Source organism: Rattus norvegicus, chromosome 1 (genome assembly GCF_036323735.1).
Source record: "Rattus norvegicus strain BN/NHsdMcwi chromosome 1, GRCr8, whole genome shotgun sequence".
Lineage (NCBI taxonomy): Eukaryota > Metazoa > Chordata > Mammalia > Rodentia > Muridae > Rattus > Rattus norvegicus.
This window is the reverse complement of record NC_086019.1, coordinates 124735535-124755229: the sequence shown is the minus strand read 5'-3', so window position 1 is coordinate 124755229 and position 19695 is coordinate 124735535. Positions and strand designations below refer to the sequence as shown.

At 38.0% G+C, this 19695-nt stretch overlaps 1 non-coding gene across 1 annotated transcript; it reads left to right on the top strand.

Annotated features, from left to right (window-relative positions):
• The first annotated feature begins 209 nt into the window (after window positions 1–209).
• On the top strand, window positions 210–288 carry Mir344g (microRNA 344g). The gene has a single exon (NR_106685.1). It is a non-coding gene; the product is annotated as a microRNA 344g (primary transcript).
• The last annotated feature ends 19407 nt before the right edge of the window (window positions 289–19695 follow it).

Genomic DNA, 19695 nt, shown 5'->3' with positions numbered 1-19695 from the left:
CTTCCCCCATGCCTGCTGTAACACCTAGGGAGGGGAAGAGGCAAGGAGCAGCAGCTTAGATGGAAATCTCCCAGGCAACAGCAGGCTTTTGCCTCCCAGCTTTAGGTTTGAGATCTCTCTCCCGATTGGTTCTTAGTCTGTTCTTTATTACCATGCACACACCCTACCAATCAAAGGCAACCAGAGCTAATATGAGCCAATTCACATAGAATTTCTGTCAGTCAGGCTCCTGGCAGGAGTCCAGCTCTCAGCTGGTTCCAGGCTCTAGCCAGGGGCTTGACTGCAAGCTGCTCATCAAAGAAGGATGGCTGCTCCGAGACCTGCAGGAGACAGAGCCACAAGACTCTCAGCATTTGCAGGGATTTGGTGGGATTCCCCACAGTCAGAGTCACCTGCTCCTGTTATCTCTGCCTCAGCTTTATGATTGTTTGTTTCTGATGCAGACATAGAGCCCTACTTCATTTGCAGCAAGGGCGATTCGCTCCAGCCTTCAGCGTCAGACAGAGACGAGAGACTGCCGTTGTTCCTGTGAAGAACTGCTATATCACGGTCAGTTCTCACATGTCACTGTGAGCTATTCTGAGAGCTTTAAGCTATAATATTTGTTAACATTTGCTTTAATAAAACTGACAGCCAAGATATTTAGTGCAGTTACATTGTAACTGAGTAGGAGTTCATGTGCTTTTTTATTCCACAACCTATAGGAGGAGAGAGGCTCAATGATGTCACTTAAAGAGTTAATGATTGTACCTCTGTTTTCATTAGACTCTGGTTAGGAGGGAGATTTGCTCCAAGTGCCTACCTAGAAGGATTATATTGATGACATTAGAAATTAAACTCTTGAATAATAATCTGATGGGTGAGCGTACTTTATTATTTTAGTGATAACATTGAAGCTTTTGTCACATAACTATACAACATGAAATTGTAAGCATTTGTTATTATATACAATAGTGATTGCAATAACAATTATCACTAATAGTGGATAAATTAATTTTGTTAAATTTCTGAAATTTCATTTTTCTATAAGAAATACACTGATTATACTGCCTGTTTCTCTACGATTATTCCTGAGAAATTGGAACTAAGAGAGAAAAAAAATAATTTATTCTATCAATAATAGGGTTCAGATTTGGGTAGTTCATATTAGATCCTCTATATTCTGTAGACGACATCAGATGTTTTCTGTGATTTAGTGTTGTGTTATCATCCACATACTAGAATTATAACATATTCTGTACTGCTGAATGCAACAGAGTAGGATTTTTAGTCTCAACTGATGGATCACAAAGAACAAGGTATTGTCAGGAAAAATAGTATAGCAGAATGTCATACTTGTGTGGGAAAATCCTAGTGTAATACTGAGAAAGAATGCAGAAGACAAAACTCCGGACACCTACAATTACTCATGAAGCAATAAAAATATCCCAGCATACTGTGAGTGCATATTGAACAGCATTACACCTCTTACTTTATTATTTGTCATATTTTGTTATTTATTTTATTTATTTACATTTCAAATGTTATCTCTTTTCCCTGTTTCTTCTCCACAAACACCATTTCTCATCCTCCCTCCCCATGTCTTTATGTTCTTTCACCCACCCACCCACTCCCCTCTCACCACCCTAGCATCCCCATACACTGGTACATCGAACCTCCGCACAACCACGGAACTCCCCTCCCACTGATGCCTGATAAGGCATTCTTCTGCCATTAGCAGCTGGAGCCATGGGTCTCTCCATGTGTAGTTTTGGATTGGTGATTTATTCCCTGAGAGCTCTGAGGGGTCTGATTGTTTGATATTGTTGTTCTTCCTATGGGGTTACAAACCTCTTCAGCCCTTTTGGCCTTCCCCTAACTACTCCGTTTGGGTTCCCATGCTCAGTCTGATGACTGTGAGTATCAGCATCTGTATTTGTCAGGCTTTGGATGAGCCTCTCAGGGGAAAACTCAGGCTCCTGTCAACAAGAGCTTCTCGGGATCAGTAAGATTGCCTGTGTTTGGTGTCTACAGATGGGATATATTCCTAGGTGGGGCAGTTTCTGGATGGCCTTTCCTTCCTGCTCCACTGCTGTTCCCAAATTTTCCTTAGACATGAGTTATTCTCATTTACAATTTTTGAAATGGGTGAGTGGCCCCATCTCTCAACCAGTAGTTGTGCTGCCGCTAACCTGGTCTCTACAGGCTCTCTTTTCCCTTTGTTGGATATTTCAGCTAATGTCATCACTGTTGGATCCTGGGAACCTCTTGCATCCCTGGCATTTACGACTTTCTGGTGCCTAACCCCATTTTTCCATCCCCGACTGCTACACACCTCTGTTCAACTTCCTGACCCTCTGTACATCTTTTGTCTCCTTCCAGAGCTGATCCTGCCTACACCTTTTCCATCCTCTTCCTTTATCCCTCCCAGATCTCTCCCTCTACCTCTATCTCTACCTCCCATGATTATTTTGTTCCCCCTTCTAAGTAGGACTGAAGTGTCCATTTGGTCTTCCTTCTTCTTGAGCTTCATATGTCTCTGAGTTTTATCTTGGGTATTCTGAGCTTTTTGCCTAATATTAACTTATCAGTGAGTACATACCATGTGTGTGTAGTTAGAAAAGTCACTGTTACCACCTAGAGCCTGCAAGAGCTATGACAGCTGTCCTGGCTCATAGGTCTCACTGCTAAGATCATGGCAGCACATATTTAGTCTCTATAATTTGTGTACTTGGAGCTTTACTCTCTTTCTTACCTATTTCAGTTCATAAATACATTGTGAGTAATGGACAACCAAACTAAAGATGCACCTCAACTCATTTGGTTGTTTGTATGATTTTAATTGCTAATCATTCTTTACATACACAGAATTCTGGATGTAAATGGGTTCACTACAATCTAGGATGTTATGCAGTGTATAGTAATCCATAAATCTGGTGATTCACATACGTATTCTCTGTGCTGGTTAGCTTTTGTTAACTTGATACATAAAAGGCATATTTGAGAAAGTGAATATCAAATGAAGAAATGTGTTTACCAATTTGACCCTTGTGGAATTTACTTGAGAGTGCTTTCAAACTAATGATTTATGTGAGAGAGCCCAGTTCATTTTGAGAAACTTCTAATCTGGTTAGATGATTCCTATATTACATAAGACAGCAAATTATTTGAGCCATGGCGACCAAATCAAAAGCTCTAAATTCTGGTCTCCTCTTAGTTCCAACATCCAGGTTGCTTCCCTGATTTCCTTATTAGAATGTGTAGGATAAACTAAAACATTTTTTTCATTAATTTGCTTTTAGTCCTGGTGTTCATCACAACAATAGCAAAGAAATAAGGACAGGTATATAATAATACACAAATACAAATAACAGTAAAATCCTGCAAAGACCTCATATAATTTTGTGCTTACTCAAAATATTTTCAAGTAAGAAGGGACAGAAGATATAGGTGTTGAGGAGCTCAGAAAGAGGTGCCGAGCATCTAGTCCCTATAAATCACACTCTGATGAAATAAAGAATGTGGAACATACCTATCTAAAGCACATATGAGAAGCAATCAGAGAGGACTGTGTATTCTTTCCAAATTAAGGTAATAAGCTGTTTTGAACATCCGATGATTACAACAGGGTGATCACCAAGCCACCACCTTCCTAGTATAGTAATGTGAAGAGAAGAGACCATCTAAAGAATGATGAGCAAAGTACCTTTATAAGTCCTTGCAAATGAATGTATTAACTCATCCTAGCCTGAATTAAAATCTTGTTTAAATGATTGTACACATGTAGATACCAAAAAGACTCAGGAAAGGAGGTGAGATCAGACAAAGAATTGATTGTGGTTAAATGGTTAAATAGATAGTACAGCTCTGGAGAACATAACTCATGTTTTCAGCATGTAAAGAGACTTTCAAATTACAATATTTGGTGTGTAACTCAAACCGCAGCCTCTATAGAATTGTTACCACACTTCTTACCATTACGTAAATCTCAGATATTTATATGTACTTTGAAAATTATCTTTTTATATTTATATATTGTGTGTTTGTTTTAGGGGACAGTGTTGTGGAATCAGTTACTTCCTTCTACTATGAGGGTTTTAAGTTAAAATTGAATCAACCCTGGTTTAAGGGAACCTAATTTGCCATTTACTTGTCTTCTCTCAATGGCACTTTTAAATATGCAGGATATATTTGAAAGTTTCAGATTGTTATTATTATTATTATTATTATTATTATTGTTGTTGTTGTTGTTGTTGTTGTTGTTGTTGTTGTTGTAGTTGTTGTTGTTGTTGTTTTTGGTGGTGGTGGTGGTGGTGGTGGTGGTGGTGGTATTAAATCTCTTTTGCAATACAGTTGATATCCTTTTCTCCTGGTTTGCTCCCTGTTCTTCATCCCATTCCTCCTCCTACATCTCTAAGAGGAAGTCCCCAACCCTCCAACCCCTACCACTCCAGACCTCTCCACTCCATGGGCCTCAAGTCTCTAGAGGTTAGGTACATTTTCTCTTACCACTGAGACCAGAATAGGTAGTCTTCTGCCGTATATGCATTGGAGCCTCATATCAGCTAGAGTATGCTGCCTGGTTGGTGGCTTAGTGTCTGAGATATCTCAGGCATTCAAGTTAGTTGAGACTGGTCTTCCTATGTGGTCACCCTCCTCCTCAGCTTCTATCATACAAATATATTAAATATGGTTATTTAAACCAGTAGTATTAAAACAAATTATCAATATTAATATTTTGAATTCGTTTGTTTTGATTTTCTTGGCCATGAACCTTTCTAGACTACTAGTATACATTTATACATAGAATAGAGGATGCCACTGTTAAATGTTTTTCAAATTTATTCTGTTTCTTGAAAGTTTGGTCCACATTATCACTATCAACAGTATACAAGACCAATTTCTTAATTTTCAAAGGATTATTTTGAGGTAAAATTTTATAATATGTAAATTAAATTTGCAGAAAAACAATGAATAAATAAGATAATTTTCAACAGAAGTAAGGGCTGTGAGAAGGGACATAGAATGCTTATGTGAAAATGCCTACCCATATTCAAACTCCTCCCACAAACATAGAAGTCTAAACAGAAAGAAAGCAGACTATTGAATTTCTTTTATTAATCATACCATTTGTTTACAGCTTAAATGATATCCCACTTCCCTCTTACTCCTACACAAATATTCCATCCAACATCTGCCCTCTCTTCTCTGCCCTTTGACTCTGTGAAGGTGGTTCCCGAACCACCCACCATTTCCTCCTGTCCTGCTGCTCCACCATTCCTCTACACTGCATCATCAAACCTCCACAGGACTAAGGCCCTCCCTCTCAGTGTTGTCAGACAAGGTCATACTCTGCTACATATGTATTATTAGCCATGGATCCTTCTCTGTACACTTCTTCATTGGTGGTCTAGTCTCTGGGAGTAGTGGGCGGTGCAGCCAGCTGATGTTGTTCATCTTATGGGGTTACAATTCCCTCTGCTCCTCCAGTTCTTCTGCCAGCTCTTCTACTGGGGTCTGTGAGCTCAGTCTGAGGGTTGGCTCTAAGTATCCATATCTGCATTGGTCAGTTGCTGGCTGAACCTCTCAAGGAACAACCACACTAGGTTCCTGTCAGCAAGTGCCCTTTGGCAATGGAAACAGTGTTGGGTTTGGTGTCTGCAGGCAGGATAGATCCCCAGGTGGGGTAGTCCCCAGGTGGCCCTTCCTTCAGTCTCTGCTCTATTATGTTGTTTCTGGTTTTCCTTTGAAGAGGATCATTTTGGGTTAAAAACCTTGAGATTGGTGTGTGGTCCCATCCCATGACCAGGGCCATGCCTATCTACTGGAGGTGGTCTCTAAAAGTTTTAACTCCCCTTCTCTGTACATTTCGACTAGTCATCCCCTTTGGGTCCTGGGAACCTCTCATTTCCCTGCCGTTTGGGACTCTCCAGTAGCTATCCCTAGTCACTCATCCTCCACTGCTACATATTCCGTAATCATCTGTACCTCTCTCCCATCCCCTCTAGTACCTTATACAGTCCCCTTATTTCCTCCCCCTCCTATTTCCCACCAAGATCCCTCCTCCCTCCACCTCCTGCTGTAGTCCATTTTTCCCCTCAATGCAGGACTGAAGCATCCACAACCTGGTCTTCTTTCCTCCTAAGTTCCATATGGTTGGAGGGTTTTACCATGCAAATTGTCAGCTTTTGGGCTAATATCCAATTATCAGCGAGTATCTGGGTTACCTCACTCAGGACACTCTCAGCAATTGATGATTTTTGTTAGTGGTACGGGTAGTGTAGGACTGAGTTTTCTTTAAGGGGTTTAGGTGATTAGGTGTTTGACCATGTTACAGGAAGTACATTGGCCACACATATTGCACTTCTTTTCTCTTCTTGTTTTTTGGAGGGTTCACAATGTTATGGAAAGACCTGGAAAGATAGGGAAGGGAAGGTGCTCAAAGTTCATAGTGTGAAATTCTCAAATAATCACTAAATATATTAAGAAAAGAAAAAAATAAGTGCTAAATCATGTCAGAAACTCCATATGCCACCTTGCAAGAACACACTCAGTGGCTTTGGGAACATGAAATTGTATTTTCACAATGATCACTTCAGTATGATGTTTAGTAAGCAAGACTTTTCTTGTTCTGGTGTTAGTCCTCAGCAACAAATTTCCAATTAAGGCTGATGGAGATGGTAACAATTAACACTGAAAATTCAGAGCAAGAGTTTTCTAGGAAGATTGAGGGGAGTTGCCAAAAGGCTACACTCCTGTACTCTAGAGAGGGTATTATTACATGTATTATATGAATCACTGAATCTTGTCAAAAATCAATATACTTGCAAGGAGACTACCCAACACATTGTATAAAAATTGTGAGCATTCACAATATTAACTTTCAACAATTGGAAATTAAAAGTATATTTAGGAATACAGGTGTAGCTTCTGTGATAGAAATTTTCTTTTTCTTTGAGGTTTGTGACAATATTTATTTTGATTCAGAGGGAAGCAGAGATTCTAACATTTGCATTTGAACTATGAGTTGGTTTCTCTGTAGTATCAGTAATTTTATGGCTAATTTTTCACAGCGTGTTTTGCTTTTCCAGAGAGCTAATGACAAGTTTCTTCAAGCAGGTAGTTTGCCCTCTCCCAAAGTTATCCACCAATTCTCTGCTACTGTGAAATAGTTCATCCACAATAATGTAACACGGCAAATCCTATATAGCATATTACATCAAATAATATCTCCAGTTATGTATGCCTTTTAGATTGTGTGTCATTAAGTCAGAAAATATTGAAAGTGTATGTTTTTTTGCATACTTCTATACTTACTTTGTGAATATGGCTGTTTATCACATTTACTTGCTATGACTTTCCTTTGATTCTATTGCTCTTCCTATTATATATGATATGGTGGTTGAAATTTCTTTTAGGTATAGGATTTGTTTGTGTGTATGTTTAAAACCCTTAGCAGGGATAATGAGGGTAGTGAAGTAAACAAGGTTTGAGATAACATAGGTTGTGAGTATTGTGTCTTTGAAGAGACCATTTAGGATGGCATTGCCTCTGCACTGACTTTCTTCCCCATAGCCTTTCAAAGATTACAGCAATTAAAATATTCTTTGTACTTGAGGGTATCATTACCTACTGGAGTGCATTTTCTTCATTGCTTTGCAGGGCTTCAGGTACTGAGTTACTAAAGCAACAAGTGACAGATTTTGGACAGATACACGTATAATTAAAATTTGGAATTTAGTAATATCTGCTTGCTCTAATGGAATGTTAGGTTACTTATTTTACATGGCAGTTGACGGAATGCAACTGAACAAAGAGGCAAGTTTAGACAATCTTAGAAAGAATTCTCTGTAGTGAAAGAGTCTCAGTTTGCATCTGTCCTGGAAGTGAGAATATTTGCTTGATTCTGTACGTACATTGACAACCTTTTAGCACCTATAAGATTCAGTGTTTGCCATCCCAGAGTACCTTACTTGGGAAAGGTTATATAAACCCAATGTGTCTGAGCCATTAGTTTCTAGACAAGACTGAGATATGTCAAATAATACACACTAACTCAGGATTTCTGCAACTCTCAAAAATATTGTAATTTATTTTTTGTTATGTGTCTAGCAACATTTATACTATGGTTAGGTGTAGGTTTGTACATCAGGCAGGTTTGTGCACACCTTTCTGAATAAGAGTCTGGAGATTATAAGTCTATGCTATATATCTTTCAGTATTGCTCTGAATATTAATTTTTGAAATACAATTTCTGACTGAAGTGGAGCTAATTATTTTTGATAGACTAGCTAGCTGTTCTATGATCCTTAATAATCTCTTTATTCAGCCTCCAAGTGCTAGCATATAGTTTTACACTACCGCTATGCTTGACGTAATTTTATGTGCTTACAAGGATCTGTCCCTAGATGTTTATAATTGTACTATGTTCATTATCCTGACTGAGGCATCCACTATATTGTGTGTGTTATGAATCCATTAATTTCTGTCCTTGTCAGCTGTTTTATAGTCTTTATACAAAGATTTGGGAATAAATGTTGCCAAGCTTCCTTTCAGTGGACAAGGCTGAAATTCTAATGGAGACAATTTGAGTGAGTTAGGATGAAAAGATCTATTCTCTATAGGAAAAGTTTGTAGAAGGCTAGGACATTGGAGGGTATTTAATTGTTTTTCAGCAACCCACAAGAATACTTGAGGCTTTACCCATTTTTTTCCTTAGATATCTCAAGAAAAGAACCAAAAATATGTTCCCTCAACATATTATCATTAAAGGTTAGCTGGAGCCTCCACATGAGACGTGATGTTTAAATGCCGAAGGTGGGATATAGTACATCAGAATCAGTGTCTCTTTGGCTATACTTTCTGGCATAGGACAACTAAAACCTTAGAGGTGTCTCCTCTACACATATGCCATTGTCTGCTGCAGGATTTCTCCTAGCCTAATGTGTGTGCAAAGAATGTGTGCCTCAAGAAAAGACACTAGGATCCAAAGTTTGCCTTGATAACGAAAAAGGAAGAAAAATTTGAGAAATAACTTTAGGGCCTAATAATGTAGCCCGGATATAGAAAATATGCCTAAATACATAAAGCTCTGTGTGCTTTCTGAAGAACTAGGAAAAATAAGTCTAAGGAGAATTCATTTTCCTACAGAAACCCTAAATGTTTCTTCAAATTTGTGATTCTAGTTAAGATGGCTAAGGTTGGAAGCCCATGTAAGTTTGTAGCAGCCCTGTTGGGAACTGTGAAGCATAGACTAAAGGCATATAAGTGACCTTTGTGGAGATGGCCAATTGTATTGTATGGTCTGTGATGGGTAAGCTCTCAGAGGCAATGTCCGAAAGGATATCACCTCAGCAGTGCTTCCTGCACCTCACATTCCTTCCCTGTCATTGTTAAAATAATAAAATAATTTCTGGACACTAGCCCACCCCATTGGGAAGGTTCTCGGCAGGTCAACAAAGATCTACTCTCTTATAGTAATGCTATGTAAACAAATTAATGATTTCATAATTCCTAATAATGATTCTATGTAATTCCTAAATTTTATACAGGTAATTTTGAGGATTCTATGTATGTAGGATGCAATTAGGGCTATATGTAAATTTTCATGTGTTACAGGTAAGTGTACTAAGATAGAAGGCAGGTTTAAAACAGATTTACCATCAGAGAAAACATTCCTTCTGGACGGTCTATGAAACCACTATCTGATAACTGGAGTCATAAACTGGGAATGGATAATTTATTGTAGGTTCAAGGACACAATATAAAATATTGATTGTATTTATTGATGCAAAACTTCAATACTAATGAGACAGTAGTCAGACAATTTTACCTTTTTGACAAAACTAGGTTAACTTAATGGCATAAGAATTATTATTTTAAAAATTTAATGAACCTGTAAAGCTAATGACAGTTTGTTTTAATTAGATAACAGGTGTTAATGGAAACACATGTAAACTTCTCTGTTTTAATTTCTTATTCAAATTATGATTTGAATTTATATTGCAGACTTTTGAACTTTTGAAAAAAGATTCATAAAATACCAGGGAATCATATATCCTGAGAAAAGTACAAGAACTAGGCCTGATGACAAAAGCAGAGCACAGCAAAGCAGAGAAGGGAGAGGTGGGGAAGGGGAAGGTAGAGCAGAAAAACAGGGTTTTTTTTTTCCTTAGCATGAGACTACTTCTTTTGACATAGGATATTTTTCTTTAGAGGATTTAATATTAACAGAAATAAAAATATCGAAGTATTTTCTTGCTTTGAGCTTATTTTTCAAGCAGAATGAGTGAGTTCTTTTTACTGCTGGCATTTGCTCTATGGACCTTGCTTATGGAGGCTTTTGCTCTATTCACTATATGCATGTACATTTGCATATGCATATATGTATATACATATAGGTGTGCGTATATGTAATTATGCATGACAACATGTGGAATGAATAAGACAAGTGGTCTGGCCTGGCATGTCTTTCTGGGTATAATGTGTGTATGAATGTGTATATGCCTATGTATATTTGCTTGTGTAAAAGTTTTTACTTCTGTGAGCCTGACAGACTTTTCCTGTCATGAAAAGTCAATATTACAAACTCTCTTCTCACCTAGTCAGCCAGAGGCAAGGAAAGGAACTCTAACAATTAATTGTATACTAATTTTTTATAGTTTAAGACACTGGGTGTTAATCCACATTAGTAAGCAAATTTTACTTTGGCACAAGATCACTGACAGTTCCCCTCATTGCTGCCTGGACAAACTCCTGGGATATTCCTAGGTCAGGGACTGGACAATCTGCCTCTAGTACCAGCTAGAAGCAAAGGATTTATCTACTTGGGTCTGAGAGTGTTGATGTAGGTCATACTAAGTCTTAATAGCTGCTTTTTCATTTGCCAACAACACCATTTTTTCCTTTAATTGAGAGTATATACTTGATCTCTCCATGCTGTCTGTTTTCTTTTCTTCATCATTGTATACTAGGAACTTTCATTTTCCCTTGCATTTTCCAATTACTTTCTCATAAACAATTTTAGCATTGCATATTCTCTATAATCTAGGTATGGAAGTTAACTTTTTGATTAATTGCTTATTTTGTTTGTTTACAGTTTATATATTTTAGAAAAATAGATAAAGATAATATTTACTACAGACAATTTTTAAATGGTTAATCTAATATAGGCAAGAAAAGGCCAGGCCTTTTCAAGGTGATTTTTCATCGAATGGTGACATACATAAGAGACAATAATCTAAATAGCATTTCCTACATCAGATGATGTAGTTACTCAGCGCACACTATTGAAATTTAGAACTTGGAGTAGAGAAAGACAAAGAAGATCTGGAAGGTATTACAATATTTCTTCTACAGTCATACAGATTAGGAGTAATTAGTAATGACTCCCGTATATTCCGTACTTTCCAGCTTGGGTATTTTTGATCCACAGGCTTTATATAGAGGAACACAATAGTTGTTTGGACAAAGGAAAATGTAGCGTGTAATAGAATAAAAGAAGTATTATTCAGAGTAGTCCCCATAAGTGACAGATGTGTGCACTAAATGTTGGTGCAACCACCCATCCTGAAATAGACAGGGAAGCCAAAAGAAGTAAAACACTAGGGTTCAAAAGTCAGATTTTTCTTTCCTAAGATGCTGAGGAGATTATCCTACTAGGTTCTTGCTTTCCATGATAAATAGTTATGTGTTTGATAAATAGTATGTGTAGTTTCACTTCACTCCACGTCTTCATTTTATTAGTTTACTTTAGATGCCATCCCCTTAGTGTGGTATAGGACTACTCAGAAGTTGGAAATTATTGTTATGCTGGCTCTAAAGAGAGTTCTTGCAAATGTTTATAGGTAATGCTATAAATTATTTTATCTTGATTATCCTGGAGACTGTAACCGCCTTTTCTCTAATTAGGTGCACACAAAACAATCCCTGCCCCATCAATGGCTGTAAACAATTTCTTGTTATAGAACCTCTGTCTCCCTGGAACTACTTCTATATAGTCATGAACTATTGCTACCCAGAATCCTTGGATGCATCATTGTTTAGTGATATTAATAGGCAGTTGGTATTTCAAAAATTAGTAGTCATCAAATGAGTCAAAGTAGTGATCAAATGACAGTAGAATGAATGCAGGTCCATCATTTTTATTCTTGATAGCTGAAACTGAAAAGACCTGCATATAACCAGTTTTTGTTGGCAGGCATCACATTTCGTGTCATTTTGAGGTATCAAGTCCACAGAGTCAGCTGCCGTCTCTGGGAAAGACCTCCATCCTGCTCAGCTAAGAACCACTGTGGAATGTGACAAGTACCAAATACAAACCTGTGAGGCATCACCAACCTGTTGCTTGTAGCTGATGGCGGGATCATAATAGTAATTGTTTCTCTAGGCCATCTTTTATTTACTGTGTGGCACAGAGTTGTCTTCTATATCATATAATTATAAATTGGGAGATTTAACTGTGTCACTTCATAAAAGATATCTAGTTGGACTGGTATGCAATCTTTTTCTACTACCCAATGTTGCACCTGGTCTCCAAAACTAATTAAAATATATGAGGATGCATGTATACAGCTATGGGAAATAGATCATCTATGCAGAGTAAAAACTTCCAGGTAGATATTTTGAATGGCAGTACCCCTCATACTCCACATAATGACCTGTAGCCTATGCTGTGTAGGTAAAACCAAAGCTTCCTTGATTCCCCAATGATAATTTTTGTTTTGTTTTAAATTGGTTTGTCAAGAGGACCTTAGTAGGAATTGTAGACATCGCTTACATGTCTTCCTATGGGAAGGAATTTTGGTAGTACATGCTTAGGGTATACAAAAAATAATTATGGATTTAAGAAGAATAGTGATGTTCTTGATGTGATGATGAGACACACAACTGAAACAAAATTGTATGGGATAGTGGAGTTTTCAGAAGGCATTTTACATGGAATTTGTCTCTAACAGGACTTAAGAGGTTAGTAGAAAGAGCAGGGAATTTTTAAGTGAAATGAGACATGTTATTAAAGTGAGCCCACAGGTGCAGGGATTGTCTATGGGGAAAATTAAAGGATTGCACTTTGTTGTATGGCAAAGGTGCCATTAGATATTGAAATACTTGGCTATCATTAGAGAAGCTGTCCATATATCGCAGGGGTTATATTACAGTATAAAAGAGATAAGATATAAGGAAATCAATCTATGTTGGTACCATGTTGACAGGGACTGATAGTGATATACTCACCAGTAAATTAAGGAAAACTTAGAATTAACAGGAATATTGAGAATGGTATGGGAGTTTATACCTTTAGAGAATCATTTGGTGAGTTCAGTTCTTAATAATGTTGAATATCCCTTGAGAGATGGAACTGTCTTAGACCACCATGTAAAGTGTTCCTGTAAACAATAGAGCAAGTTGAAAAACACAGAAGAAAAAAGAATAAAGGCAGAAGTTTATGTTGGTTACAGAGGTCAAATAATTCTTTAATTTCATTAAGCTTGAGGGTGGATGGGAAAAATAAATGAAGGCAGAAAGCTATGCTAATAAACTTTGTGGTGTCTTGAAAGTCCAGCAAGAAGTTCATAGAATCCACCAATGATAAATCAAAAGAGTTAATGAAAATGCAGGCTGGCTCTGGTGTAGGAAATAATTTTTACTCTACCACTTCTGCAGATGTTTGACTTACTCTCCCTTAGCCAATTCAAGGCCTCCACCAGTAGTCACATGTGGTTGTTATAGTGGCAACATTCACAACCCATTGTGAAACCTATTGCCCCTCTGACACAGGTAACATACCTGAATAGAAAACAAAGCATGGGAAAGCATGATTTAATCCCCCCTTTGTGTTTGCATGACAAACGAATCTATCAAATCAATCATAGGTTGGGAAATGAAGGAAAATTCTATAGAAACAAATGGGAGAATGGAAGTGGATTGGTTTATGGGAAATGACTGATGATTCTGCATACAAAACCAAGTTTAGGGCTTCTTATGCATTCTATTATATAGAACATTGAAACATGAAAGAAACACTTGATATTAATGTTTGCAACCTACCTATGCTCTAGTATATCTTTTTTATATTTGATGTTAGTGTTTTATTAGCTGTGAACTTTTCATATCACATGCAGCTGCATAGAAAAGATGGCAATGGATGTTCAGTGGTTATCCTCAAAGCCCTACTATTAATTACAGATTGGTGGCTCAGAAATTTGCATAATTTTTATGTCTAATCTCTGTAAAATTTTTTTCTTTTTTCTTTGTAGATAGCACAATGCTAATATTTGAGTGTTTTGCAAACTTCTGGATTAATTTAAGAGACATACATTTAAATAATCAAAATGGAAAAAAAGTTAACAGATGATACATATAGAAAGAGTTATATAACCCACAGGAGATTTGTGGATGCATAAAACAGAAGTGACAATTACCAAGATGCTTGTGGAGTTTAAATAGCCATTGCTTGTAAATATTCAAAAGTACAAAAGGGAGTTTATTGTTGAAGCATCCAAAATGTTAACTTGGAATCATAGTGAGAAAAACGAGTTAGCCCGCATACTAGTTTTGGACCACATATGCCTTAGAGGATTTTAAAATTACAGAGACTGTTGCTACACCTATTGTTTATATTTCAAGGGTGAATGATTAGGTTAAAGTGTTGAAGGGGATGGTTGCTTTGGATGTTGAAGAAAAATACAGCAAGGACTGCACCAAAGTGCCTCTCCTTGGGGAGCTAGCTCCTATAGTCTCACCAGGTATAACTAACAATGCTGTTGAGAATTAAGACCTTGAACACTGTTTTTTAATTGGTTTTATTATTTATTTACAGTCCAAATAGTATCTCCGTTTTAGCTTTTCCTCCACATCTCACTATCCCATGCCCGTTCCCCACTTACTTCTCTGAGGGAGCTCCCACACTCACCAACCAACTCCTTCCTCACTGCATTAGCATTCCCCTACATTGGGGCATCCAGTCTCCACAGGACCAAAGGCCTCTCCTTCCACTGATGCCAGGTAAGGCAATCCTTTGCTATATAAGCAGCGGGAGCCTTACATCCCTCCATGTGTACAATTTGGTTGATGGATTAGTCCCTGGGAACTCTGGAGCGTCTGGTTGTTTAATATTGTTGTTCTTCCTATGGGGTTTAAAAACCCCTTCAGCTCCTCCAGTTCTTCCCCTAACTCCTCCATTGGAGTCCCTGTGCACAATCTGATGCTTGTCTGTGAGCACCTGCATTTGTATTGTTCAGAGTCTCAGAGACCCTCTCGAGGGAAAGCTTTACCAGGCTGTCAGCAAGTTCTTGGCATCAGTAAAAGTGTCTGGGTTGGGTGTCTGCAGAAGAGGTGGATCCATATGTGGGGCAGTCTCTGGGTTGCTTTTCCTTCAGTTTCTGTTAGACTCATTGCCCATGCATTTGTTTTAGACAAGAACAATTCTGTATTAATATTTCTGAGATGAGAGGGTGGCCCCATCCCTAAAACAGGGGCCATGCCTAAACATTGGATATAGTCTCTATGGGTAGTATGACTTCTTTGTTGGGATTTTCAGCTAAAGTCATCCCTGTTAAGCCTGAGAGCCTCTTGCTTTCTTCCCATCTCAGACTTTCTAATGGATACCACTGGTTCCCATTAGACATGACCCATGACCCATTACTACACATTTCTTTTTAATTTCCTGATCCTATGCACTTCTCCCCTGTCTCGTCACACACTTTATCCTGTCCCCCATTTCCTCCTCACTTTACTCTCCCACCCATGTTCCTCTCTCCCTCTATTTCCCAAGATTATATTGTTTCCGCTTCTTGTTAGACTAGAACATCCACACTTTGGTATTGCATGTTCTTGAGCTTTTGATGGTGTGCAAGTTTTATCATGGGTATGCTGAGTTTTTTGTCTAATCCACTTATCAGTGAGTACATACCACGTGTGTTCTTTTGTGGCTGGGTTATCTCATTGGGATGAATTTTTCTAGGTCTATCAATTTGCCTGAAATTTTCATGAAGTCATTGTTTTTAATAGCTGAGTAGTACTCCACTGTGTAAATGTACCACATTTTCTGTATCCATTTCTCTGTTGAGGGTCATCTTGGTTGTTTCCAGGTTCTGGCTATTATAAATAAGGCTATTATCAATATACTGGAACATGTTTCCTTGTTATATGTTGGAGCATATTTTGGGTATATATGCCTAGAAACTTTGAATCTTAACTATTTCACAGTAGAAGTGTCAATCAAGATATATTAGCTGGTGAAATGTAGGCTTTTGGAAGCAGTAGGTATCAGCATTTCTATTGGACTTAAGATTCATTCCAGTAGTGAAGATATCAGAGCTGCTATGGAAAAATATAAAAAAGTACCTGTCATCAGGGAAGGCATAGTGTCCAGTGAAGAAGCTTATGTTATTCTTGGTTAATAGCAATGCCACCTAAGCGTTGCTATAATTTTTTTTAGGCTTTCAAATTTATTAAATGAAAAAAGAACACAAACAGAGAAACCTAAACTCAAATGAGCTACCTCAAAATTGTAATTTTTTTATCCCTCCCCCTCCCCTTCTTTATGGCTGTTCCCCTCCCCACCCTCCCCCCATTGCTGCCCTCCCCCCAACAATCACGTTCACTGGGGGTTCAGTCTTAGCAGGGCCAAGGGCTTCCCCTTCCACTGGTGATCTTACTAGAATATTCATTGCTACCTATGAGGTCAGAGTCCAGGGTCAGCAAATGTATAGTCTTTGGATAGTGGCTTAGTCCCTGGAAGCTCTAGTTGCTTGGCATTGTTGTTCATAAGGGGTCTCGAGCCCCTTCAAGCTCTTCCAGTTCTTTCTCTGATTCCTTCAACGGGGTCCTATTCTCAGTTCAGTGGTTTGCTGTTGGCATTCGCCTCTGTATTTGCTGTATTCTGGCTGTGTCTCTCAGGAGAGATCTACATCCGGCTCCTGTCGGCCTGCACTTCTTTGCGTTGCTATAATTTGTGTTTTCAATCTAGGGAATTAAAATATTCTATGTGTATTTGTATATTTTTTTTATTTCTTAATATTCATCACTTTTCTCACAGTGGGAAAATGGTAGAAATACCACTGTTTCTAGCAGTAATGTTCCAGAGACATCTTTACTATGTCAAAAGTTCTTTAGGACTCTATAACCTGCTGAAGCTAAAAGGAGAATTGACAAACATCTATGTAATGCCCTCTAAAGCTCAGCAATTCTTGAGGATCAGAGATGTGGAAGGAATTAAAGAACTGGTGGGATAACTGAAAGTGTTGTATATTACTATCCTATAAGCCCAACTACTGCAATCTTGGACATAATTTGTGTACCCTGGGAAAAGGTTTTCTTAACTGGACTTGTTGGTTACTTCCAAGAGCCCATGAAATGAAAGGAAGGATTAGGAGAACACATGCTCCCAGAGCTTGTATGCAGCTCAATTCTAACTTCAGGCATTGGGAAAAGGCTAGAGTATGTAGGCCAAGGAAATCCAGGTTAAGTGGCATTATTATTTGAGTTATGGGAGAACAATTATGTTTTCTTAGTAAACACTTTCTTGTCCTTTTTGTCAGATCACAGACATACACACAATAGTGTATAGTGCATCACTTGCATTAGATAAGTTAACCCAAGAAACTATTGGTGCCTAGAGATAACTTTGGTGGAATTAAATATAGGCTTCTTTGAGGTGTATTAAGTAGTGGGGCAGACCTTCCCTACATCTCTTCTATGAAAAATTATTTTTGTTTCCTTTATTTTCTGAAATTTAACATAATTTAATTATTTTCCCATTGTGATGGTTCAAATAAAATTGCCCCCATTGTCTCACTTGGAGTGGCATTATTGGAAGTGTGACCTTGTTGGATAAAGTTTGTCATTGGGAATTTGAGGTTTCAAATGCTAAGCCAGACCCAGTATAGTTCTCTCTTCATACTGCTATATGAATATAGCTATAAAACACTAAACTACTTCTCCATATATTTACCATATTTGCCTGCATTCTGGAATACTTCCTAATATGAAAATAGTTCACTAAATTTATAACTCAACCCCAGTGGAATGATTTTATGGTGTCTAATCACAGCAACGAAATTCTAATTAAGATACCTGTCCCACTCTTCCCTCCCTGTCTATCCATCATATTTAACTGTGTTTGCTTTTTCATATGAATGGCTTGATTTTTCATTTTTTTATTAATTGTAATATGCAATGTAATATATATATATATATTACTTTTAAATTTTTATTGTAAATGTATTCTCTCATACAATATATCCAAACCACAGTTACTGCTCCTTCTACTCTGTCAAGCACTCACTGTCTCCCCCTCTATCCCAGTTCCACTCTGCTTCTGTCACTTTTCAGAGAAAAGAAGTTTTCCAAGAGACAACAACCAAATACTATCAAACAAAATACACCAAGAGAAGACAAGGGAAATGTCCTCACACTGAGGGTGGATAAGGAAGAGATACGTTTTCCAATGACAGAAAAAAAGGTTCAAAGTCATACACACCCCCATAGTTAGGAGTTCTACAAAACACCAAGATAATAGGCACAGCATACACACACACACACACACACACACACACACACACACACACACACACACACATGCACGCACGCACGCACACACGCACGCACGCACGCACGCACGCACGCACGCACACACGCACGCACGCACGCACGCACGCACTCACGCACGCACGCACGCACGCACGCACACACGCACGCACGCACTCACGCACGCACGCACACACACACACACACACACACACACACACACACACACACACACACACACACACACACACACACACACACACACACACACACAGTTCACCCACTTGCCACTTCCATCTTTCTAAGCCTTTATGCTCACTGCTTAGTTGTTTCATTAGGCTGTGTCTTCTAATAACAGCCATTCCTTCTGACTCCTATAATCATTCTGATTTCTCTCCCATGGAATTTCCTGTCCTCAAAGGGGAGTGAACTGATGAAGACCTACAGTGTAGACTCCCTCTCTGCCTAATGTCTGGCTGTTGGTCTCAGCATCCACTCATATTGGTTGCTGGATAAAGCTTTTTTGATGATAACTGGACAAGGCATTGATCTATAACAGAATATTATTAAGAATCATTTTATTTATCTTTTAGACCAGTTGTGTTTCATTTTTACCTAGGTCTCTGAGTTATCTGCTGTCTGGACAGGTGGAGGTGCCCACTTTAAGGGAGATTGAAAAATATTGTTTTACATGTACTTTTTCTCTATTATTTGTATTAATTATTAAAATATGTCATTTATTTATTATACTTAATGATCAGGAAGAAAACCTGAAGAAAAATCATTTGGACTTGGAAGGTGACTTTATTCTGCTAATTCAGATCTTACTTTATCTCTAAGATGGCTAAATCTTGGAAGCTCATGTTGATTTTAACTAACTCAGAGAAAGATTCTGGGTTATCTGCTGGCAGTAACAGGAAAAAAAACAATTTTCTGCACGCTTAGGTATGAGGGTGAGGCTTGAATATGAGGACTTCTCTGTCTTAATGCTTATTCTTTCTCCCTAACATCTCCATCCAATCAATGATCATTTTTAAAGTAGAAACATAATGTAATATTCCTTTTCTTCATGCTGCTTGCTTTGAATTCTAGCCCATCATACACTAAGCATTTGCACCTTTGTTTTTATTTTTCTGTTTCTGATATAAACAAGTTGAATATCCTAGTATTAGTAAAATTTAGGTAAGG